Below are 27,437 nucleotides of genomic sequence, written 5' to 3' on the forward strand. Positions count from 1 at the left end.
ACCGGTGTAACGTCCCATCTGAAAGACGGCACCCTACACAGTGCATTGTCCCTAATCACTGCCCTTAGGGATTGGGATATTTTTTTAGACCAGGGGAAACAGTGCCTCCTACTGGCCATCCAACACCACTTGGTCTCCCATCCAGGGACTCACCAGGAATAACCCTGCTTAGCTTCAGAAGCAAGCTTGCAGTGGTATGCAGGGTGGTATGTTGGTATGCTGCTGGCATGCAATATCAAACTGTTTAATTTATTTAGCTATGGATGGTGTTTCATTGCACTGTAAGTGCTATGGATGTTGTGTTACAGAGACTGTTATTCTTTTCGTCAGACATTCCTTGATTTATTATTCAGTGAAATGTCCAATGGTAAAATGTTATTCACAATATACATATCCTATATTATAGGTCTCTAACTGTGCGTCTTTGATTTAACTTAAGCATTTAATGGTAAGACATCGATTGCAAGATATTAGCTCGTTGTACCTTAGCCTCTTAATGACGATACACTTAGACACGTACATCTTATCGTATTGTGAGTAGTGACACAAGCCCTTGCTCCCTAGGCTGTACCCACAGGATACGATAATGGGCCTATAGTATTCGCATAGTAATGGAGTTGGATGGATGGGAGGTAGTTTTATTATTGTTATTATTCAACATTTTTCACACATCTACATAATGGAGACCTCTCATCGTCAGTTGATGGGGATTTCCACCAACCTACATAATGGTTGGATAATATCCACCAAACTATAAATGGTCATTTATCCAGTTGATGTGGATTTTCTATTACGCTACAGTGCTGCCCAGACCTCTGGGACTGGGCTATATGTGGGCCCTTACTACCTTACCCAGACCTAGAGGACAAGGCTCTCTGTGGGCCCTGCCCTTAGTACCCAATCCTGACCAAGGGTGTAGGCTATATCTGGGCCATGCCCTTACTACTTTACCCAGGGCGAGGGGACTAGGCTATATGTAGGTCCTTACCCAGGCCTAGGGGACTAGGCTATATGTGGGTCCTTACCCAGGCCTAGGGGACTAGGCTATATCTGGGTCCTTTACCCAGGCCTAGGGGACTAGGCTATATGTGGGTCCTTACCCAGGGCTAGTGAACGAGGCTATATGTGGGTCCTTACTACCTGACCCAGGGCTAGGGGACTAGGCTATATCTGGGCCATGCCCTTACTACTTTACCCAGGGCTAGGGGACTAGGCTATATGTGGGTCCTTACCCAGGGCTAGTGAACAAGGCTATATGTGGGTCCTTAGGGCTACCTGACCCAGGGCTAGGGGACTAGGCTATATCTGGGCCATGCCCTTACTACTTTACCCAGGGCTAGGGGACTAGGCTATATGTGGGTCTTTACCCAGGCCTTAGGCTATATGGGGCCTTACCCAGGGGGACTAGGCTATATGTGGGTCTAGGGGACTTATGTGGGTCCCAGGCCTAGGGGACTAGGCTATATGTGGGTCCTTACCCAGGCCTAGGGGACTAGGCTATATGTGGGTCCTTACCCGGGCCTAGGGGACTAGGCTATATGTGGGTCCTTACCCGGGCCTTACCCAGGCCTAGGGGAGGCTAGGCTAGGCCTAGGGGATGTGGGGCCTTACCCAGGCCAGGCCTATGGGGACTAGGCTATATGTGGGGCCTTACCCAGGCCTAGGGGACTAGGCTATATGTGGGGCCTTACCCAGGCCTAGGGGACTAGGCTATATGTGGGTCCTTACCCAGGCCTAGGGGACTAGGCTATATGTGGGTCCTTACCCAGGCCTAGGGGACTAGGCTATGTGTGGGTCCTTATTACCTTACCCCTAACACCTACTCCTCTGTTGTTTTTTTAGTGAGGCTGGGACTGCCTCATTGCCACAGTTCCGCTGAGTGGTTTATTTTTTTCTCTCTCGACACGATTGAGATCAACAGTAGGGGGAGCCATTTTAAGAAAATAATTAGGAAATAATTCCAATTATACCTCGAGTTGATATTTTGTCATGAGAGCTGTTTTTAACGGGCAGCTTTTGTTGACTTGTTGTATCTCAGCTAGCCAGCAAGCGGTTGGAGGAAGTGACAGAGAGCAGGGTTTTATTTATATATATATTTATTTAAATGTTTCTCCCTACTGAATTTAGTTGAATTCATTGACTCTGTATGAGAACTTCTGCTAAACAACTTCAATGTGAATGTAGTAATCTACTTGGGTGTAGTCTGTACATGTAGCTTGTTTTATCCAGCCCAGCTCTTTATACACTTGCTTCAGCTGATCAAAGTCCATGTGGTCAGGTGATGAGCTGACACATATCCAACATCCTCTTCAGGGACAGAAACAGACTGGTGTGACTGACCAGCCAGCCACTACCCCCTAAAGTCACTTTTATAAGACTGGCCTGGGATCAGATGAGACACGGCGTGTTGTTTTCGTGTAGCCGTAGTCGCTGTGTCTGCGATTCATTTTCCAAGCGGGCAGTGAGTTACCCGCCCCCCCCACCCCCCCAGATTCAGAATAGGAACAGGCTGTGACTGAGACATCTTGTCCCAACCCTGACTGTCTCTGTCTGTCACACCCATCCTGCTGTTCTGGCAGACACTGACACATGACAGACTAGTCTCCTCTCCACACTGTTAGCCTAAATGATTTAATCTCAGTCCTCAGTTTATCTTCAATGATCACTGATAGGTGACGGGTTTAGAACCTAGATTTCCGTCATAGTGCCTTGACGTGCCATGTTGGTTCAGAGCAGTGCTGTTTAACTTAATTACAACATTTCTTATGTTTTATGATAGGAGGGGAAACAAGGAAGTTCAGGTCTATTGGGCCCGAGAGCCAAGGTGTCTTTCCCATGACCACAAATATACACTGGAGTTGCTTACCAAGACAACAGTGAAATGTTCCGGAGTGGCCAAGTTACAATTTCGACTTAAATATTCTTGAAAATGGTTGTCTAGAAATGATCAACAACCAACTTGAGAGAAATTGAAGAATTTGTATGATAATGTGCAAAAAAATGTTACAATCCAGGTTTGCAAAGCTCTTATATGCTGATCTGTTCTACGTGTGCAAGCTTGTGGCAAAATGGCTTAAGGACAACAAAGTCAAGGTATTGGAGAAGCCATCACAATTCCCTGACCTCATTCCTATAGAACATTTGTGGGCAGAACTAGAAAAAGTGAGTGTGAGCAAGGAGACCTACAAACCTGACTCAGTTACACCAGCTTTGTCAGGAGGAATGGGACAAAATTCACCCAAGTTGTTGTGGAAGGCGACCCGGAATGTTTGAGCCAAGTTAAACAATTTAAAGGCAATGCTACCAAATACTAATTGCGTGTATGTAAGTGTCTGACCCACTGGGAATGTGATGAAAGAAATAAAAGCTGAAATAAATAATTCTCTCATTTTATTCTGACATTTCACATTCTTAAAATAAAGTGGTAACTGACCTAAAACAGGATTTTTTGGCTAGGATTAAATATCTGGAATTCTGAAAAACTGACTTCAACTGTATGTAAATGTCCATGAATGTTTCATATGTGTTTCGACCTGTCCCCAAATTAATATAGTTTCACCCCGTGTATCCTGATCGCGGCTTTTGAGTAAATTAACTAACAATGAAAAAGCAAGGTATTTTTGAGCTATGCATAGAAAGAATGTAGTCCTCTACATTTCCTTGTTTTTTTGCATTTTAACTTGCTACCAGGTAAAAACTAAACCAGACGGAGCATTCTGCTGTTCGTGAATGAGGGAATCTGATTTATCAAGATGATAGCAAATATTTATTATCTGTGTGGAGAAGTGCAAACTGAAGCACAGCCATTTTACATTCATGAAATTTACAATAGTGTTCAATGGAACACAGAAAGAAGAAGGACGCCGGAAGGGCACACATTCAACAAATCTGATCTAACAAAGTGGATTACCGTCAAATCTGTCACGATTGGTGTACAGTCATGGCCAAAAGTTGAATGACACAAATATACATTTTCACAAAGTCTGCTGCCTCAGTTTGTATGAAGGCAATATGCATATTCTCTAGAATGTTATGAAGAGTGATCAGATTAATTGCAGTTTATTTGCAAAGTCCCTCTTTTGCCATGCAAATAAACGGAATCACCAAAAAACATTTCCACTGCTTTTCAGCCCTGCCACAAAAGGACCAGCTGACATCATGTCAGTGATTCTCTCAGTAACACAGGTGTGACTGTTGACTAGGACAAGGCTCTGTCATGCTGATTGAGTTTGAGCAACAGACTGGAAGCTTCAAAAGGAGGGTGGTGCTTGGAATCATTGTCCTTCCTCTATCAAACATGGTTACCTGCAAGGAAACACGTGCCGTCATCATTGCTTTGCACTAAAAGGGCTTCACAGGCAAGGATTTGCTGCCAGTAAGATTGCACCTAAATCAACCATTTATCGGATTATCAAGAACTTCAAGGAGAGCGGTTCAGTTGTTGTGAAGAAGGCTTCAGGTCGCCCAAGAAAGTCCAGCAAGCGCCAGGACCGTCTCCTAAAGTTGATTCAGCTGTGGGATCGGGGCACCACCAATACAGAGCTTGCTCAGGAATGGCAGCAGGCAGGTGTGAGTGCATCTGCACGCACAGTGAGGTGAAGTCTTTTGGAGGATGGCCTGGTGTCGGGAAGGGCAGCAAAGAAGCCACTTCTCTCCAGGAAAAACATAAGGGACAGACTGATATTCTGCAAAAGAGAAACTTCTCCCAACCATCCAGGAACAATGCCTTTTCCAGCATGATGGAGCACCTTGCAATAAGGCAAAAGTGATAACTAAGTGGTTCGGGGAACAAAACATCAATATTTTGGGTCCATGGCCAGGAAACTCCCCAGACCTTAATCCCATTTGAGAACTTGTGGTCAGTCCTCAGAGGCGGGTGGACAAACAAAAACCCACACATTCTGACAAACTCCAAGCATTGATTATGCAAGAATGGGCTGCAATCAGTCAGGATGTGGCCCAGAAGTTAATTGACAGCATGCCCAGGCAGATTGCAGAGGTCTTGAAAAATAAGGGTCAACACTGCAAATATTGACTCTTTGCATCAACTTTATGTAATTGTCAAAACTTTATGAAATGCTTGTATTCCATAGTAACATCTGACAAAAAATCTAAAGACACCGAAGCAGCAAACTTTGTGGAAATTAATATTTTTCCATTCTCAAAACTTTTGTCCACAACTATATTGTAACAGGCCCACTATGGTTGCTAAAGTCTGATTTGGAGATATATTATATATTTGGTTGTTTTCGCTGCACAACATTTAGAAGTTGTCTCTTTTCAGGTTTAGTAGAAGTGACTGCTAAATGCTAACTCCCATTTGTATAAGCTGGTAGCATATAGCCAGCATAGAGAAATCAGTGGGGGGTGGTGAAGTTATTATTAACTAATGCAGTTGATTGGTGACGATGACATTAACATTTTTTTTTGTATTTATTAGGGATCCCCATTAGCTGTTGCCAAGGCAGCAGCTACTCTTCCTGGGGTCCAAACACATTAATTAAGACACTTGCAATTATTGTTTTATATGTTGTGTTTTGAATAAACTGCCTTAATTTTGCTGTACCCCAGGAAGAGTAGCTGCTGCCTTGGCAACAGCTAATGGAGTTCCATAGTAAATACAAAAACAAAATATAGAACAGTACATATCTAGAATACAAAATGTATAATACATATATAATTATACTCATTTTTTACCTCAACATAGTGTGAAACAATAGCTTACATATAGGCTCATTTTCCTGAGGAGACTCTGGATTTTCCCTGACACATTTCCATCGCATTTCAATTGTTTTGGTTGAGTTCCCTTGCCCGCTGTACCGCATCTGCACTGGGAGTGAAACACATTAGGAACACCTGCTCTTTCCATGACACAGACTGACCATGTGAATTCAGGTCAAGGCCATGCTCCCTTTTTGGTGTCACCTGTTAAATCCACCTCAATCAAGTAAAAAAAAAATTGTCTCATGCACAAGTACAGTGAAATGACTTTTCTTGCAATCAATGTAGATGATTGGTGTGGAGACTGGTTAAATAACTGTATATATCCCTCCCCCTTTCACTAACAACCATACCATTAGACTAGGAACTTGACTGGACTCTATGTAAATTGGAAACCATATATCCTGAGGCTGCATTTGTTGTAGCTGGGGATTTTAACAAAGCATATTTGAGAACAAGGCTACATAAATGCTATCAGCATATTGATTGCACTATGTGCAGGGGTGATACTCTTGACCAGTGCTACTCTAACTTATGCGATGCATACAAAACCCCCCCTTTGGCAAATCCGACCACTACGACATTTTGCTCCCACTGCCTTATAGGTTGAAACTCAAACAGGATATAGCAGTGATGATTATAACCATTCAACGCTGGTCTGACCAATCGGAAACCACTCTTCAAGATTGTTTTGATCAGGCGGACTGGAATATGTTCCGGTCAGCCTCAGAGAACATCATCGACGCTGACTCGGTGAGTGAGTTTTTATAAAGAAGTGCATTGGAGATGTTGTACTCACTGTGACTAAAACCTACCCTAACCAGAAACCCTGGATAGATGGTGGCATTCGCGTAAAACTGAAAGCGCAAACCACCGCATTTAACTATGCAAAGGGGTCTAGAAACGTGAGTGAATATAAACAATGTAGTTATTCCCTCCGCAAGGCAGTCAAACAAGCGAAATGCTGGGACAGGGACAAGTTGGAGTCGCAATTTAACGGCTCAGACGCTTCCAGACAAACTAAACACCTTCTTTGCCTGCTTTGAGGATAATACAGTGCAACCGTTGCGGCTCGCTAACAAGGACTGCACCCCCCCCCCTCTTCTCAGTGGCTGACGTGAATAAAACATTTAAATGTGTTACCCCTCGCAAGGCTGCTGGCCCAGACGGCATCCCAGGTCGCGTCCTCAGAGCATGCGAAATCCAGCAGGCTGGTGTGTTTGCAGACCTATTCAATCGCTCCCTATTCCAGTCTGTTGTTCCCACATGTTTCTAGATGGCTACCATTGTTCCAGTACCCAAGAAGGCAAAGAAAACTGAACTAAATGACTACTGCCCCGTAGCACTCACTTCTGTCATCTTTAAGTGCTTTGAGAGGCTAGCCATGGACCATGTCACCTCCACCTTACCGGCCACCCTAGACCCAATTCAGTTTGCACACCACCCCAACAGGTCCAAAGATAACAAAATTGCCATCACACTGCCCTATCCGATCTGGACAAAAATAATATCCATGTAAGAATTCTGTTTGACTACAGCTCACCATTCAACAACATAGTACCCTTCAAGTTCATCATCCAGCTGGAGGCCCTGGGTTTCAACCCCGCCCTGTGCATTTGGGTCCTGGACTTTGTGACGGGCCGCCCCCAGGTGGTGGAGGTAGGAAACATCTCCACTTCGCTGACCCTCAACACTGGGGCCCCACAAGGGTGCATGCTCACCCCTCTCAGGTACTCCCTGTTCACCCACAATTGCGTGGCCGTGCATGCCTCCAACTCAATCATCAAGTTTGCAGATGACACAACAGTAATGGGGTTGATTACCAACAACGACGAGATGGCCTACAGGGAGGAGGTGAGGACACTCAGAGTGTGGTGTGAGGAAAACAACCTCACACTCAACGTCAACAAAACAAAAGAGATGATCGTGGACTTCAGGAAACAGCAGAGGGAGCACCCCCATATCCACATCGACGGGACAGTAGTGGAGAGGGTAGTAAGTTAAGTTCCTCGTCATTCCCATCACAGACAGTGTGGCGAAGAAGGCGCAACAGCGCCTCTTCAACCTAAGGGGGCTGAAGAAATTTGTCTTGTCACCCAAAACCCTGACAAACCTTTACAGAAGCACAATCGAGAGCATCCCGTCGGGCTGTATCACAAACTACCTGCCCTCCATGACACGGAGAGCACCCAATATCACAGGAAGGTCAAAAAGATCATCAAGGACAACAACCACCTGAGCCACTGCCTGTTCACACGGCTACCATCCAGAAGGTTAGGTCAGTACAGGTGCATCAAAGCTGGGACCGAGAGATGGAAGCTGTTTTCAATCTCAAGGCCGTCAGACTGCTAAACAGCAATCACTAACTCAGAGGGGCTGCTGCCTACATTGAGACCCAATCACTGGCCACTGTAATACATTGATCACTCGTCACTGTAAACAATGCCACTTTAAATAATGCCACTTCAATAATGTTTACATATCTTACATTACTCATATCACATGTATATACTGTATGTATTTTATACCATCTATTGCACCTTCCCTATGCCGCTCATCCATATAAACGCATCCATATAAACCAAACGACTTCACAGATCTTCATTGTTAATGGTTTAAACACTGTTTCCCATGCTTGTTCAATGAACCATAAACAATTCATGAACATGCACCCGTGGAACGGTCGTTAAGACACTAACAGCTTACAGACGGTAGGCAATTAAGGTCACAGTTATGAAAATTTAGGACACTACAGAGGCCTTTCTACTGACTGAAAAACACCAAAAGAAAGATGCCCAGGGTCCCTGCTCATCTGCGTGAACGTGCCTTAGGCATGCTGCAAGGAGGCATGAGGACTGCAGATGTGGCCAGGGCAATAAATTGCAATGTCCGTATTGTGAGACGGCAGCGCTACAGGGAGACAGGACGGACAGCTGATCGTCCTCACAGTGGAAGACCACGTGTAACAACACCTGTACAGGATCGGTACATCCGAACATCACACTTGCGGGACAGTTACAGGATGGCAACAACAACTGCCTGAGTTACACCAGGAACGCACAAGAGTTGAGAGAGGCTGAACTGAGGGCTTTTAGGCCTGTTGTAAGGCAGGTCCTCATCAGACATCACCGGCAATCGAGGTGGAGGGTCCGTCATGGTCTGGGGCGGTGTGTCACAGCATCATCGGACTGAGCTTGTTGTCATTGCAGGCAATCTCAAAGCTGTGCGTGACAGGGAAGACATCCTCCTCCCTCATGTGGTACCCTTCCTGCAGGCTTATCCTGACATGACCCCTCCCCAGCATGACAATGCCACCGGCCATACTGCTCGTTCCGTGCAATATTTCCTGCAAGACCGGAATGTCAGTGTTCTGCCATGGCCAGCGAAGAGCCCGGATCTCAATCCCATTGATCATAGAGCCATTCCCCCCAGAAATGTCTGGGAACTTGCAAATCTGGTGCAGTCCACGAGGAGATGCACTGCAGTTCTTAATGCAGCTGGTGGCCACACCAGATACTGACTGTTACTTTTGATTTTGACCCCCCCTTTGTTCAGGGACACATCATTCCATTTCTGTTAGTCACATGTCTGTGGAACTTGTTCAGTTTATGTCTCAGTTGTTGAATCTTGTTATGTTCATCCAAATATTTAGTCATGTTAAGTTTGCTGAAAATACATGCAGTTGACAGTGAGAGGATGTATCTTTTTTTGCTGAGTTTACTTATATGTACATTATCTTTCACCCTTTTTTAGATTTGTGTGTATTTGTTGGGGAATTGTTAGATTACTTATTAGATATTACTGTTGGAACTAGAAGCACAGTCATTTCCCTACGCTCGCATTAACATCTGCTAACCATGTGTATGTGACCAATACAATTTTATTTGATTTTGAACCTTTTAGCAGAGGAAGAGATGTTTTTCATCTGCAAGTGCCCTGACTGCAAAAAGGCTGAGCAAGGAAGATGGCTTAGAGGCAGTGAGCCCCTGGGTGGGGAGGTGGATCACCTTGGAGACCAACTAACATTGTTGAAGACTTGTTGTTTATTGTAGCAAACTGGGCTGAGTTTTTTTGTTTGTTTTGCACTGTAGCTATTTATCTGATGTTTTTAGCCGAGCTGTAAACTCGCTCAGAACACGTATCGTGTACACACACACACACACACACACACACACACACACACACACACACACACACACACACACACACACACACACACACACGCTGTTATATGATATTGCACTCTGGTATTTTATCAAATGCTTTGTTGAGTTTCTTTTTGTGGGGAAGAAATCATTCCGGAGTAATTTTGTTGTTGGTATTAATTAGAGGTCAACCAATTTTTGATCGCCGATACCGATTATTGGAGGACCAAAAAAATGCAGATTTGCAGATTTTAACATGCCTATTTAAAAAATAATAATGACAATTACAACAAACCTGAATGAACAATGAACAGTTTTATTTTGACTTAATACATAAATAAATCAATTTGGTCTCAAATAACATTTACATTTACATTTAAGTCATTTAGCAGACGCTCTTATCCAGAGCGACTTACAAATTGGTGAATTCACCTTCTGACATCAGTGGAACAGCCACTTTACAATAGTGCATCTAAATCATTTAAGGGGGGTGAGAAGGATTGCTTTATCCTATCCTAGGTATTCCTTGAAGAGGTGGGGTTTCAGGTGTCTCCGGAAGGTGGTGATTGACTCCGCTGTCCTGGCGTCGTGAGGGAGTTTGTTCCACCATTGGGGGGCCAGAGCAGCGAACAGTTTTGACTGGGCTGAGCGGGAACTGTACTTCCTCAGTGGTAGGGAGGCGAGCAGGCCAGAGGTGGATGAACGCAGTGCCCTTGTTTGGGTGTAGGGCCTGATCAGAGCCTGGAGGTACTGCGGTGCCGTTCCCCTCACAGCTCCGTAGGCAAGCACCATGGTCTTGTAGCGGATAAATAATGAAACATGTTCAATTTGGTTTAAATTTGGCAAAAACCCAGTGTTGGAGAAGATAGTAAAAGTGCAATATGTGCCATGTAAAAAAAAGCTAACGTTTAAGTTCCTTGCTCAGAACATGAGAACATATGAAAGCTGGTGGTTCCTTTTAACATGGGTCTTCAATATTCCCAGGTAGGGTGTTTTAGGTTGTAGTTATTATTGGACTATTTCTTACCATGCGTTTTTCATAGACCTTTGACTATTGGATGTTCTTATAGGCACTATAGTACTGTCAGCCTAATCTCTGGAGTTGATAGGCTTGAATTCATAAACAGAGCTGTGCTTCAAGCATTGCTAGGAGCTGCTGGCAAACGCAGGAAAGTGCTGTTTGAATGAATGCTTACGAGCCTGCTGCTGCCTACCACCACTCAGTCAGATCGCTATATCAAATCATAGACTTGATTATAATATAATAAACACACAGAAATACTAGTCTTAGGTCATTAATATGGCCAAATCTGTAAACTATCATTTCGAAAACAAAACGTTTATTCTTTCAGTGAAATACGGAACCTTTCGGTATTTTATCAGACAGGTGGTAACCCTAAGTCTAGATATTGCTGTTACATTGCACAACCTTCAATGTTATGTCATAATTATGTAAAATCCTGGCAAATTAATTAGTCTTTGTTAGGAACACATAGTCTTCACACAGTTTGCAACGAGCCAGGCGGCCCAAACTGCTGCATATACCCTGACTCTGCTTACACTGAACGCAAGAGAAGTGACACAATTTCCCTAGTTAATATTGCCTGCTAACATGAAATTCTGTAAACTAAATATGCAGGTTTAAAAAAATATATTTGTGCATTGATTTTTAAGAAAGGCATTTATGTTTATGGTTAGGTACATTAGTGCAACGATTGTGGTTTTCTCGATTTTCGAGAATGTGCTTTTGTTAAATCATCACCCGTTTGGCGACGTTGAAGTAGGCTGTGATTCGATGATAAATTAACAGGCACCGCATTGATTACGTGCAACGCAAGACAAGCTAGTTAACCTGTCTGGCCCACCCGGGACGCAACCGCACCCCCTGCCAACAATAAATGCAAATGCGCTACGCCAAATACTAATAGCACTCGTTAAAACTCAAACGTTCATTAAAATTCACATGCAGGGTACTCAATTCAAGCTACACTTGTTGTGAATCTAGCCAACGAGTCAGATTTGTAAAATGCTTTTCGGCGAAAGCATGAGTAGCTATTTTCTGATAGCAGGCAACACGCCGAAATACCAGAAGGGAATTAAACAAAGGAATTAGCGTAGCTAGCGCTACACAAAACGCAGAAATAAAATAGAAAACATTCATTACCTTTGACGAGATTCTTTGTTGGCACTCCTATATGTCCCATAAACATCACAATTGGGTCTTTTTTTTCGATTAAATTGGTCATTGTGTACCCAAAATGTCCATTTATGAAGACCATCAGATCCAGGAAAAAAACATTTTTTTTAAACGCAACGTTATTTTTTTAAATTAAAAAAGTTGCCTGTAAACTTTGACAAAACACTTCAAACTACTTCTGTAATCCAACTTTAGGTATTACTAAACGTTAATAAACGATCCAATTGATCACGGAGCGATCTGTATTCAATAGGCACAAGTTTGGGAAACACAGTCAACTTTTCTGGTTCCATTGTTTACAGCTCTGGACTTGACAACCGGATGTGGCTATTACTCAGATGACCAACGATTTAGTTGAATTGAAATCACAACACTGGCGACATCGTGTGGAAGCTATAGGAACTGTATTCTCAGCCTTAAGTATTTTTCCTTCCAATAGACAATACATGGACTAGCGGATTGATTTTTTTCTCCGTCGATTTAGTGACCAGGTTTTCTGGCGATTTTGACCACGGAACTCGTTCTGTTATAGTCACAGACACCATTGAACCAGTTCTATAAACTTCAGAGTGTTTTCTATGCACACATACTAATCATATGCATATACTATATTCCTGGCATGAGTAGCAGGACGTTGAAATGTTGCGCGATTTTTAACAGAATGTTGAAAAAAGTAGCCCGATCTCTAAGAGGGTATTAACCTAGTAATATCATCAACCATGTGTAGTTAACTAGTGATTATGTGAAAATTGATTGTTTTTTCTAAGATCAGTTTAATGCTGGCTAGCATTTTACCATGGCTCCTTGCTGCACTCGCGTAGCAGGCGGTCAGCCTGCCCCCCAGTCTCCTTGTGGACTGCAATGTAATCGGGCGTCCAAAAATAGCGATTACCGATTTGTTATAAACTTGAAATCGGCCCTAATCAATCGATCATTACGATTAAAGTGTTGACCTCTAGTATTCATCTCTCTCCTTTGTCCTCTCTCTTGTTCCCTCCCCTGCTTTCTCTCTCTACCTCTGTCTCTCTACCTGAAACTATGTTCCATCACTCTTCTCCCTCCAGCCCTGCAGTGCTATTGCCAGCGCTGTCTCAACTCTACGTGCACCACGGACGGTCTGTGCTTCGTGACGGTCATGAAGTCTGGCAGCCGGCTCACCACCGAGCGCAGCATGTGCGTGCACGAGAGCGAACTGATCCCCCGCGACCGCCCCTTCATCTGCGCGCCCTCCACCAAGGACGACACAGGCATCTACCCAATGTGCTGCGCCTCCGACTGGTGCAACAAGAACCCCAACCTCAGCGTCTTCCCAGGTCCGTCCCCATCTCTCACTGTCAGTCAGTCCCTTCCCTCATGGGTGCATCTCAAGAGAGCAGAGAGCTAACCCCTGATAAGTAACTTAGTGCAGTTAGCCAGTCCCTGTACCAACCTAGTGGAGTTAGCCAGTCCCTGTACCAACGTAGTGCAGTTAGCCAGTCCCTGTACCAACGTAGTGCAGTTAGCCAGTCCCTGTACCAACGTAGTGCAGTTAGCCAGTCCCTGTACCAACGTAGTGCAGTTAGCCAGTCCCTGTAGCCAGTCCCTGTACCAGCGTAGTGCAGTTAGCCAGTCCCTGTACCAGCGTGGTGCAGTTAGCCAGTCCCTGTACCAGCGTGGTGCAGTTAGCCAGTCCCTGTACCAGCGTGGTGCGTAGCCAGTGCAGTTAGCCAGTCCCTGTACCAGCGTAGTGCAGTTAGCCAGTCCCTGTACCAGCGTGGTGCAGTTAGCCAGTCCCTGTACCAGCGTGGTGCAGTTAGCCAGTCCCTGTACCAGCGTGGTGCAGTTAGCCAGTCCCTGTACCAGCGTAGTGTGCCAGTTAGCCAGTCCCTGTACCAGTCCCGTAGCGTGCAGTTAGCCAGTCCCAGTACCAGTCCCGTACCAGTGCAGTTAGCCAGTCCCTGTACCAACGTAGTGCAGTTAGCCAGTACCAACGTAGTGCAGTTAGCCAGTACCAACGTAGTGCAGTTAGCCAGTACCAACGTGGTGCAGTTAGCCAGTCCCTGTACCAGCGTAGTGCAGTTAGCCAGTCCCTGTACCCCTAGTGCAGCTAGCCAGTCCTGTACCAGCGTAGTGCAGTTAGCCAGTCCCTGTACCAGCGTAGTGCAGTTAGCCAGTCCCTGAACCAGCGTAGTGCAGTTAGCCAGTCCCTGAACCAGCGTAGTGCAGTTAGCCAGTCCCTGAACCAGCGTAGTGCAGTTAGCCAGTCCCTGTACCAACGTAGTGCAGTTAGCCAGTACCAACGTAGTGCAGTTAGCCAGTCCCTGTACCAACGTAGTGCAGTTAGCCAGTCCCTGTACCAACGTAGTGCAGTTAGCCAGTCCCTGTACCAACGTAGTGCAGTTAGCCAGTCCCAGTACCAACGTAGTGCAGTTAGCCAGTCCCAGTACAAATGCATCTTTTGTATTGTGATCCAGCTAAGTTGTTGCAGTTATCAGGAGTGGACTGCTATCTATGGCAATTCATCAAGGATAGAAACAACAGATTGGATTGATATTCATTGCAGTTTGAGTGAGGTGCTGTGTGGTTACCTAACTGCTCTATTACTGGACTAATTTGTATCTCTGCATCCTTACCCCTGATTGGTGTATCTATAAATATTGAGATTATTTTGTCACGAATGTTCACGTTCAAGGTTGATTCATTTGATTATAGATACACTTTGTATTCAAGCCACGGGTCAATTGTGTTGTTCAGTTGGGAGGCAGATATATTAACCGTCCTATAAGACTGTAAGACCCCCCCCCATCTCACACCACAACATCACACACACACACACACACACACACACACACACACACACACACACACACACACACACACACACACACCCCTTATTATGTATGTTATTTTCCTTGCCAATCTTGAGTAGCCTTACCTAGCAATTATAATAATCATACCACCCTTCTGTCTGGCCATTCCGAACTACCAGCACGACGACGACGCCATCAAAAATCTTTTACAACTGCCCTCTGCACAGAATTCATACTATTAGAATTATGACAGAAATAACTGTCTGGGAATTAGGGATATGCACGGTTATTTGTATAGCCGAACTGACATTGGTATTTGAATACTTGTGATTATTTATTTTTGTTTATTTTGACACGGAAAAGTATTTTTTCAAGGTATTTTATATTCAAGATATTTTAACTTTATTTAAGCAGGGAGTCACCATTGAGACCAGGGTCTCTCTCACAAGGGAGCCCTACGTAAACAATTGAATATTATATACCATGTTAAAACCCAGGCCCTGCATGTCCCCAGGCACCCTCATTTGTTGACTTCTGTGATCGGAAAAGCCTTGGTTTCATTCATGTTAACATCAGAAGCCTCCTCCCGAAGTTTGTTTTACTCACTGCCTTAGCACACTCTGCCAACCCTTATATCCTTGCCGTGTCTGAATCCTGGCTTAGGAAGGCCACCAAAAATTCTGAAATTACCATACCCAACTACAACATTTTCCGTCAAGATAGAACTGCCAAAGGGGGAGGAGTTAGCCTGCAAAGTAATGTCATACTTTCCAGGTCCATACCCAAAAGGTTCGAACTACTAATTTTAAAAATTACTCTCTCCAGTTATCTTGACCAACTGGCCCTCCAAATACACCTCCGCTGTCTTCAACCAGGATCTCAGCGATCACTGCCTCATTGCCTGTATCCGCTACGGGTCCGCAGTCAAACGACCACCCCTCATCACTGTCAAACGCTCCCTAAAACACTTCTGCGAGCAGGCCTTTCTAATCGACCTGGCCCGGGTATCCTGGAAGAATATTGACCTCATCCCGTCAGTTGAGGATGCCCGGTCATTCTTTAAAAGTAACTTCCTCACCATCTTAGATAAGCATGTTCCGTTCAAAAAATGCAGAACTAAGAACAGATACAGCCCTTGGTTCACTCCAGACCTGACTGCCCTCGTGCAGTTAATACAGGTAATGAGTGGAGAACAGGAGGGCTTCTTAAAGAAAAACTAACAAGTCTGTGAGAGCCGGAATTCTTACTGGTTGGTAGGTGATCAAATACTTATGTCATGCAATAAAATGCAAATGAATTACTTAAAAATCATACAATGTGATTTTCTGGATTTTTTGTTTTAGATTCCGTCTCTCACAGTTGAAGTGTACCTATGATAACAATTACAGACCTCTACATGCTTTGTAAGTAGGAAAACCTGCAAAATCGGCAGTGTATCAAATACTTGTTCTCCCCACTACTGTATATGGGATGATGAATAACATTGTGTCTGCTTCAAGTCAGATAGCCGAGTTGCCTTGGCTACTGGTTCTTTCTCTGCCTCCGTCGACTCGCTCCAATCTCATCGCGGCCCATCTGCAGCAGCCTCTCTCCCTCGTACAGCAGGTTAAAAATGTACGTTTAAAAATAAAAAAATACACGTCTTTACAGTGAACTCTTTGTTTAACTATTTAACTAACTACACTGAATAAAAAAAAATATAAATGCAACATGTGAAGTGTTGGTCCCATGTTTTCATGAGCTGAAATAAAAGATCCCAGTATTTTTCCATACACACAAAAAGCTCATTTCTCAACTTTTTGCCTCAAATGTGTGTACATCCATGTTAGTGCGCATTTATCATTTGGCAAGATTATCCATCCACCTGACAGGTGTGAAATATCAAGAAGCTGATTAAACAGCATGATCATTACTTGGGCTGTCCCTGACAAAAAACAACAACATCTTTGTCGACCAACAGACTGTTCTTTCGACCAATCGATTGGTAGAAATGTTTAAACGTGTATTTTTCCATAAGTAGACACATCATCCTATGTATTTTAATCAAATCAACTATATTAAATGAGCTTGTCTGATGCTTTAAGCCAACTGTTTGATGAAATAACAAAGACACACAAATGACTAGAGGGAGTCCGCCCGCAATTGATTTTTATTCTGCTGGACTTGGACTTGCTGCACTGTGTTAAAAGAAATACAGTGATTAACTGTGACGAGCACCCGTTCTTTCTCTCTCTCCTCCCTGCTGCAGCGTCCACCACTGAACATTAACAACGTGTATTGTGCTGTCCGTGTTGCTGAAACATGACAGGCATTTCTGACTGAAGTTCTGTTATGTTAATCCCTCATTTGTTTAGGATAAACATTTCCTATTCCCTCAACCCTTGCTCTCTTTACGTGACACATGTATGTTGGGCTGACGTCATTTAGTCGTTTGGTCGATTTTGGCTGTTGGTAGACTTAGATTATTTTAGTTGAGCAGTGGCACATATATTTCTTTTAAATTATGGCACACGAGACAGCTGTCTCATTCACGCCTCTGAATGGACTTTGTAGATGAGAAATGATGGTATTTAAGGATAAATGTACTACTGGTGATACGGGTGTGCCCCCCGCGACTAGAATGGACTCGCCCACTGCGGAGGCCGCGGGGGCACACCAGTATCACCAGTAGTACATTTATCCATAATTACCATCATTTCTCATCTACGAAGTTTATTTGGTTATGGGAATTTGTAATTTATGTTAAACCTCTCTGGGATATGTGCGTCCCACCTCGACCAACAGCCAGTGAAATTGCAGGGCACCAAATTCAAAACAACAGAAATCACAGAATTAAAATTTCTCAAACATATACAAGTATTTTACACCATTTTAAAGATAAACTTCTTGTAAATCCAGCCACAGTGTCCGATTTCAAATAGGCTTTACGGCAAAAGCACACAAAACGATTATGTAAAAAGGAAACCATGAAGCCATTTTCCAGCCAAGGAGAGCCCTAACAAAAGTCAGAAATGGCGATTAAATTAATCACTAACCTTTGATCTTCATCAGATGGCACTCACAGGACATGTTACACAATAAATGTGTATTTTGTTCGATAAAGTTAATCTTTATGTCCAAAAACCTCATTTTAATTTGATGTGTTATGTTCCAAAATGCATTGTCTCAAACAAACATCCAGTGAAAGTGCAAAGAGCCACATCAAATTACAGAAATACTCATAATAAACATTGATAAAAGATACAAGTGTTATGTATGGATAAACTTCTTCTTAATGCAACCGCTGTGTCAGATTTCAAAAAGGCTTTACGGCGAAAGCACACCTTGTGATTATGTTAGGTCAGAACCTAGCCACAGATAAACATACAGCCATTTTCCAAATAAGGAGAGATGTCACAAAAGTCAGAAATAGCATTATAAATATTCACTTACCTTTTGATCTTCATCAGAATGCACTCCCAGGAATCTCAGTTCCACAATACATGTTTGTTTTGTTCGATAAAATTCATCATTTATGTCCAAATACCTCCTTTTTGTTTGAGCGTTTAGTTCACAAATCCAAACTCACGAGGCGCCAGCAAGTCCAGGCGAAAGTTCAGACGAAAAGTCCAAAAAGTCATATTACAGTTCGTAGAAACATGTCAAACGATGTATAGAATTAATCTTTAGGATCTTTTTATCATAAATTTTCAATAATGTTTCAACCGGACAATTCCTTTGTCTTTAGAAATGCAATGGAATGCAGCTAACTCTCACGGGCGCGCGCGCGAGACTGACCTCATGGCTCTCTGCCAGACACCCGGTTGAAACAGCTCTCATTCTCTCCCCCTTCACAGTAGAAGCCTCAAACAAAGTTCTAAAGACTGTTGACATCTTAGGAAGTGCAATATGACCCGACAGACACTGTATATTCGATAGGCTATGAGTTGAAAAACTACAAACCTCAGATTTCCCACTTCCTTGTTGGATTTTTTCTCATGTTATTTCTGTTATACTCAGATGTCATTCAAAGAGTTTTAAGAAACTTCAGAGTGTTTTCTATCCAAATCTACTAATTATATACATATTCTAACTTTTGGGCCTGAGTAGCAGGCAGTTTACTCTGGGCACCTTATTATCCAAGCTACTCAATACTGCCCCCCAGTCCCAAAGAATTTAATGAGTTCAATATATTATGATTTATTATTATTATTATTACAGTCTTCATTGTAGGAGTGGACACATTATTTGCAGAGCATACAACCTAGGCGACACTTGGTTTATTTAATTCCATTTACGAGTTGCCCATTTATTCATTGTCTTCTGTTTGGCGAGCTCCTGTCAATCTTGAGAAAGGAAAAATCAAATCAAATATATTTATATAGCCCTTCTTACATCAGCTGATATCTCAAAGTGCTGTACAGAAACCCAGCCGAAAACCCCAAACAGCAAGCAATGCAGTTGTAGAAGCACGGTGGCTAGGAAAAACTCCCTAAAAAGGCCAAAACCTAGGAAGAAACCTAGAGAGGAACCAGGCTATGAAGGGTGGCCTGTCCTCTTCTGGCTATGTCAGGTGGAGATTAACAGAACATGGCCAAGATGTTCAAATGTTCATAAATGACCAGTATGGTCAAATAATAATAATCACAGTAGTTGTCGAGGGTTCAACAGGTCAGCACCTCCGGAGTAAATGTCAGTTGGCTTTTCATAGCCGATCATTGAGAGTATCTCTACCGCTCCTGCTGTCTCTAGAGAGTTGAAAACAGCAGGTCTGGGACAGGTAGCACATCCGGTGAACAGGTCAGGGTTCCATAGCCGCAGGCAGAACAGTTGAAACTGGAGCAGCATCACGGCCAGGTGGACTGGGGACAGCAAGGAGTCATCATGCCAGGTAGTCCTGAGGAATGGTCCTAGGGCTCAGGTCCTCAGAGAGAGAGAAAGAGAGAATTAGAGAGAGCATACTTAAATTCACACAGGACACCGGATAATACAGGAGAAGTACTCCAGATATAACAGACTAACTCTAGCCCTCCGACACATAAAATACTGCAGCATAAATACTGGAGTCTGAGACAGGAGGGGTCAGGAGACACTGTGGCCCCATCTGATGATACCCACGGACAGGGCCAAACAGGCAGGATATAACCCCACCCGCTTTGCCAAAGCACAGCCCACACACCACAAGAGGGATATCTTCAACCACCAATTTACCATTCTGAGACGAGGCCGAGTATAGCCCACAAAGATCTCCGCCACGGCACAACCCAGGGGGTGGGGGCGCCAACCCAGACAAGAAGATCACGTCAGTGACTCAACCCACTCAAGTGACGCAACCCTCCTCGAGACAGTATGGAAGAGCACCAGTAAGCCAGTGACTCATCCCCTGTAATAGGGTTAAAGGCAGAGAATCCCAGTGGAGAGAGGGGAACCGGTCAGGCAGAGACAGCAAGGGCGCTTCGTTATTCCAGAGCCTTTCCATTCACCTTCACACTCCTGGGCCAGACTGCACTCAATCATAGGACCTACTGAAGAGATGAGTCTTCAGTAAAGACTTAAAGGTTGAGACCGAGTCTGCGTCTCTCACATGGGTAGGCAGACAATTCCATAAAAATGGAGCTCTATAGGAGAAAGCCCTGCCTCCAGCTGTTTGCTTAGAAATTCTAGGGCCAATTTGGAGGCCTGCGTCTTGTGAATGTAGCGTAGGTGTAGGTATGTACGGCAGGACCAAATCGGAAAGATAGGTAGGAGCAAGCCCATGTAATGCTTTGTAGGTTAGCATTAAAACCTTGAAATCAGCCCTTGCCTAAACAGGAAACCAGTGTAGGGAGGCTAGCACTGGAGTAATATGATACATTTTTTTGGTTCTGGTCAGGATTTTATCAGGATTCTATAAGTTTGTTTAGTGCTTATCCGGGTAGCCGAAAAGTATGGCATTGCCGTAGTCTGACCTAGAAGTATCAAAAGAATGGATTAATTTTTCTGCATCATTTTTGGACAAAGTTTTTTAGATTTTTGCAGTGTTACGTAGATGGAAAAGAGCTGTCCTTGAAACAGTCTTGATAAGTTTGTCAAAAGAGAGATCAGGGTCCAGAGTAATGCCGAGGTCCTTCACATTTTTATTTCAAGATTACTTGTCATATTCAACAGAAGATCTCTTTGTTTATTGGGACCTAGAACAAGCATCTCTGTTTTGTCTGAGTTTAAAAGTAGAACGTTTGCAGCAATCCACTTCCTTATGTCTGAAACACAGGCTTCTAGCGAGGGCAATTTTGGGGCTTCAATATGTTTCATTTGAAATGTACAGCTCTGTGTCATCCACATAGCAGTGAAAGTTAACATTATGTTTTCAAATAACATCCCCAAGAGGTAAAATATATAGTGAAAACAATAGTGGTCCAAAAACGGAACCTTGAGGAACACCGAAATTTACAGTTGATTTGTCAAAGAACAAACCATTCACAGAGACAAACTGATATCTTTCCGACAGATAAGATCTAAACTAGGCCAGAACTTGTCCGTGTAGACCAATTTGGGTTTCTAATCTCTCCAAAAGAATGTGGTGATCGATGATATCAAAAGCAGCAATAAGGTCTAGATGTAGAGCCTCGGTCTCATGCCATTAAAAGGTAATTTACCACCTTCACAAGTGCAGTCTCAGTGCTATGATGGGGTGTAAAACCCGACTGAAGCATTTCGTATATATCATTTGTGTTCAGGAAGGCAGTGAGTTGCTGCACAACAGATTTTTCCAAATTTTTTTGAGAGGAATGGAAGGTTCAAGAGTGGCGGATTTAGTGTTTTAAAGTTTTCTGGGTCAAGGTTTGGCTTTTTCAAGAGAGGCTTTATCACTGCCACTGTTATTGAGTTTGGTACACATCCGGTGGATAGAGAGCCGTTTATTATGTTCAACATAGGAGGGCCAAACACAGGAAGCAGCTCTTTCAGTAGTTTAGTTGGAATAGGGTCCAGTATGCAGCTTGATGGTTTAGAGGCCATGATTATTTTCATCATTGTGTCAAGAGATATAGTATTAAAACACTTGAGTGTCTCTCTTGATCCTAGGTCCAGGCAGAGTTGTGCAGACTCAGGACAACTGAGCTTTGGAGGAGTATGCAGATTTAAAGAGTAGTCCGAAATTTGCTTTCTAATGATCATGATCTTTTCCTCAAAGAAGTTCATGAATTTATTACTGCTGAAGTGAAAGCCATCCTCTCTTGGGGAATGCTGCTTTTAAGTTAGCTTTGCGACAGTATCAAAAATACATTTTGGATTGTTCTTATTTTCCTCAATTAAGTTGGAAAAATAGGATGATCGAGCAGCAGTGAGGGCTCTTCGATACTGCACGGTAGTGTCTTTCCAAGCTAGTCGCAAGACTTCCAGTTTGGTTTGGCGCCATTTCCGTTCCAATTTTCTGGAAGTTTGCTTCAGAGCTCGGGTATTTTCTGTGTACCAGGGAGCTAGTTTCTTATGAGAAATGTTTTTAGGGGTGCAACTGCATCTAGGGTATTGCACAAGGTTAAATTGAGTTCCTCAGTTAGGTGGTTACATCTATGCTATTTCATTTTTGTCCTCAATATTTTGACATCCTTGGGTGGTCCAGAACTACCAAGATATTTTCTGTGCGTGGAGTCTCAGGCAAAACCAAGATGCATCCAGGAAAAGAGCAGGATTTTTGAAGCTCTGAGTGATGGCTGTGTGGAGTTTCCCCAAGGTGTCTGCGCATTGTGAGAGGCAGATTTGGAAAACACCATTTATTCCGGAACAATCCATTCAGAGAGGAAAGCAAGAACAAATCAATGAAGAGGTGAAAAAACACCGGCAAACACATGGCGATATTATGTAGTTAATTTGGAAAAAGTTAGTCCAAACACTCCAAAATGTACAACACCGCTTTCAGGAAAAACATACGCTGAAAACATAGCTCTTCAAAGGTAAATGATTTTATTTAGTTATCGGAAATAAATTACAGGCATACTCTTACACTCCTGCATATTTTGAAAATCTGAGATGACAGTGTTGTTAAGAAAAAAGCAGACGCATACAAGCCCGCACAAACACAGGCGGGCTAACTGAACTTAAATAACCCCAACCCAAAACCCCAAACAAGGAACAGTTGAAACCAATTAGACCAAACAAAACGAAAAGGGGAAAAAGAGATCGGTAGCAGCTAGTAGACCGGTGACGACGACCGCTGAGCGCCACCCGAACGGGAAGGGGAGCCACCTTCGGTGATGGTCGTGACAGGAAGGGCGTCTGAGAATTTTTAGCACGACTTTTGATTCTCCTTGGTTGGGGTCTGAGCAGATTATTTGTTGCGATTGCAAATGTAATAAAATGGTGGTCCGATAGTCCAGGATTACGAGGGAAAACATTAAGAGCCACAACATTTTTTCCATGGGACAAAACTAGGTTCAAGCACCTGTTTTACGCATAGAAATAGTCCAAAGCTACCTGAACTGCGTGTAAATGTAGGCCTATAAATGTTTTGCTTTGAGAAGCTCCACGGTGATGGAGAGACAAAGTAAAAAAAAATCACTTCAAAAGTCCTAAGTCCTGTTTTTTTTTTCATGTTTTATGCACATTATTATTATTATTATTCAATTGTTGCTTTATTTTATTTTGAAACTATATAAAATGCTTAATTGCATTTCAAATCATGAATGACTCCTATGCTGCGATGACATGAACAAAATAAATGATTGATTTGATTCAGTAGCCCATATAAGAATTGAAGTATAGGCCTAAGTTGACATTTCAACACTAAATAGGATGCGCTTTTAGGCCTCCGGCTCAATGGTGGTTATACAAGGCTGCTATTCTAAGCCTTCTTATGATATTACTGATTTATTATAATGTTGATCATAATAACAATAAGAAAGAGTTCAAGAAAATAGGAGGGCTATTATAAATAGATATTTTTCTGACGATTTGGAATAGTGTAAACAGCACTAAATCAATCAATTCTGAATAACACCAGACAAGCTGGTCTAATGAGGAAAAGTCTAAAGCCTTTATTACAGCATAGCAAAGATTAGACATTTTGTGAAATTGTTTATCCGGCATGTTGTGGTTGCCTGAGGCTTCGTACTCACGGAATCATTAGACTATTTAACAAACACTCAAACAGGACACAGAAGCAGGATCTGTCTTTCTTTCTGTAGATATTTATGGATGATTTATTATAGCTAAGGTTTGCACAAACGGTCAATTTTTTTTTTTTTTTTTTTTTCTCGCCAACTGTCAGAAAGCGTCTCGGGGAAGCTCATCTGTGTGCTCGTCGTCCTCACCAGGGTCTTGACCTGACTGCAGTTCGGCATCGTAACCGACTTCTTCAGTGGGCAAATACTCACATTCGATGGCCACTGGCACGTTGGATAAGTGTGCTCTTTACAGATTAATTCCGTACCGGGCAGATGGCAGACCTGTGAAATCCATAGATTAGGGCCTAATGAATGTATTTTAATTGACAGAGTTTCCTTTACATATGAACTGGTGTTCATTAAAATCTTAAGAATTGTTGCATGTTGCCATTATATTCGGGGGTTGAATATCTGGATATTCAATAAAAATGAATGATACTATTCGAATAGTGAATAGTGAAATTATTTCAAACCTTCATCCCTACTGAGAATGCACTATATAGGTGGAGGAGGCCCAAAACCCTGTTTAAAGGATCAACCTAGGTTAGCCGATTACCCGTTTTTTAGTGGAGGTGTTTGAATGAACATATTCCAGCTACACAAAGCATTTAGTTCTGGCATTGCTGTCTGTATAGGGACATGTAAATGTTGTTGACAACAGATGGCTTTTGCCCACACAGTGCAGTGGCCCTGTTTTCAACAAACTCCCCAAAATTCTCTGCCGTTGCACCAACGTAAGCCCACCTCTGACTTTTTATTCTATTTTTTTTTTAAAGTGTTTGCCAAAAGCCTTGTACTAGGGAGCACGCTGTTCCTGGGACATTAATACAAGGCGGTGGTTCTCAAACTGCTCCTTAAGGACCACCAGACATTTCACAATGTTGTTGTAGCTCTGAACTAGCTCACTCGATTGACCTAGTCAAAGGCTTGATGATTAGTTGACCAGGTGAATCAGGTGTGCTAGCTGTGGAATAGATGAAGTATCCGGAATGGCAGAGGGCCCCGGGTAGAGGTTTGAGAACCACTGCACTAAGACACTGTATGGTAGCTCTCAAACACATGGAATATCTGGAAGGTCCCCCCGAGGAGAGGTTTGAGAACCACGAGGAGAGGTTTGAGAACCACTGCACTAAGCCACTGTGTGCTAGCTCTCAAACACATGGAATGTCTGGGGGTCCCCCCGAGGAGAGGTTTGAGAACCACTGCACTAAGACACTGTATGGTAGCTCTCAAACACATAGAATATCTGGGGGTCCCCCGAGGAGAGGTTTGAGAACCACTGCACTAAGACACTGTATGGTAGCTCTCAAACACATGGAATGACTGGGGGGACCCCCCGAGGAGAGGTTTGAGAACCACGAGACGAGTGAGTGCGCTGTTCTAGGACTTTTAATACACTTCTTCAGCGCACCCCAAACTTGATTTATTTTTCCCTAGCTTCCCTAAGTGATGTTTACAAAAGATGGCCACCCCTAGTGAGTCATGTTTGTTTTCTAACCGTTAGTGATCACGTACAGGCTATTGAGTGGCCAACACAGTTGGAGCCTTTGTCAGTCTTGTGATCAAAACCAGATTTTCCAGCAGCTTTGGGTTGTGAGCAGCTTCTCTCTTCCATTACTATTGATGTAGCCAGCCTTCGCGTCACCACGTGTCATCCTTTAGCCATGTACTGTACCGTAACGACTTATGAATGCCTATTAACCGGTGACTCGTGACATAGACAAGCGTGTGAGCCATCCAATTCATAACGTTCATTTATATTGGATGCCTTTCGACGACCGAAGGACCGAAGAGCCAAGACCAGGTACTGGTCAGACATTTTTGGGGAACACTGGTGTATTCTGGGTATTGTAGATTACCTGTCCTTTTGTACCCATAACTTAATGGGTGTACAATTGGTCTCACTCCATGCTATCTCAACCAACAGCCCTTTCACCCACTCTTATCCCGGAACCATCTCCAGAGTCATCTGATAATTACATATTCAGATGGAACAATTTGAATCAATTATGTTCATAGTTGCCAAATAGATGAACACCTGTGAATAGTTAATGTCTATTGTGGCGTGTCTGGCCAGAGTGGATTTTTTTGTTTGTTTTTGTGTCTTAACTATTTTTAAAATCCTTTAATACTCTCCCTTCCCTTTCACCCCCCCACAGTGCCGACGATGAAGCCGGTCCCTCTGGGGCCTGTGGTTCTGGCGGCAGTGATCGCGGGGCCCGTGTGCGTGCTGTGCTTCGTGCTGGTGCTGGTCTTCTACGTTTGCCACAGCCGGGTGGGTGTGCATCAACGCGTGCCCAACGAGGAGGATCCCACCATGGATCATCCCTTCCTCACCGTGGGTTCCACTCTCAAAGACCTCATCTACGACATGACCACCTCTGGCTCCGGCTCTGGTGGGTTAAGTAGCCGTGGGGTTTTGGGCGGGAATGTGTGTAGAGTGTTCAACTGTGCCTCGCGGTGTGTGTCGTGTTAGTGACACAGCCTCGCGGTGTGTGTCGTGTTTGTGACACAGCCTAAAGGTGTGTGTCGTGTTTGTGACACAGCCTAAAGGTGTGTGTCGGGTTAGTGACACAGCCTCGCGGTGTGTGTCGTGGTAGTGACACAGCCTAAAGGTGTGTGTCGTGTTTGTGACACAGCCTAAAGGTGTGTGTCGTGTTTGTGACACAGCCTCACGGTGTTTGTCGTGTTTGTGACACAGCCTCGCGGTGTGTGTCGGGTTTGTGACACAGCCTCGCGGTGTGTGTCGGGTTAGTGACACAGCCTCGCGGCCTCGGTGTGTGTCGTGTTAGTGACACAGCCTCGCGGTGTGTGTCGGGTTAGTGACACAGCCTCGCGGTGTGTGTCGGGTTAGTGACACAGCCTAAAGGTGTGTGTCGTGTTTGTGACACAGCCTCGCGGCGTGTGTCGGGTTTGATACAGCCTCACGGTGTGTGTCTTGTGTGTTATCTGCTACGGTGTGGCTTCTTGTGTTGGGCCTCTTCTTTGTTTGCCCTTTGTGTGTGCAATTGTATCAGAGTACTATTGTTCAGTGCGTGTGTGTGCACTTACCAGCATGCGTCTCTGTGTGAGTGTGTGAATAACTGCCAGTTTGTGTAGCTTCAGAACAGCTCTTAGGGAGGCACCCTGCTGTGACATGGTGGGGCAGACTGAGTCAGTGACTCTCTCTCCCTGCCTCTGTGAGGTGAGTGTGTAGTGAAAGCAGCAGTTATCTTATCAGTCCATCTCTGGCTCAGGTGGGCTCAGGCTTAACCATGGCGTAATGGGTGCAGAGCTGTGCAGGGCTCTAATGATGGGGTGGTGTTGGGGCTGTGTGGGGGTCTAATGACAGGGTGGTGGCGTTGGAGCTGTGTGGGGCTCTAATGACAGGGTGGTGGCGTTGGAGCTGTGTGGGGCTCTAATGACAGGGTGGTGGCGTTGGAGCTGTGTGGGGCTCTAATGACAGGGTGGTGGCGTTGGAGCTGTG

General features: G+C 43.9%; 1 pseudogene; it reads left to right on the forward strand.

The window, feature by feature from the left end:
- The window catches only part of LOC135522933 (TGF-beta receptor type-1-like), a 95,045-nt pseudogene that overhangs the window by 30,463 nt on the left and 37,145 nt on the right, over positions 1 to 27,437 (forward strand).

This window comes from Oncorhynchus masou, chromosome 30, assembly GCF_036934945.1.
Source record: "Oncorhynchus masou masou isolate Uvic2021 chromosome 30, UVic_Omas_1.1, whole genome shotgun sequence".
NCBI classification, from domain to species: domain Eukaryota; kingdom Metazoa; phylum Chordata; class Actinopteri; order Salmoniformes; family Salmonidae; genus Oncorhynchus; species Oncorhynchus masou.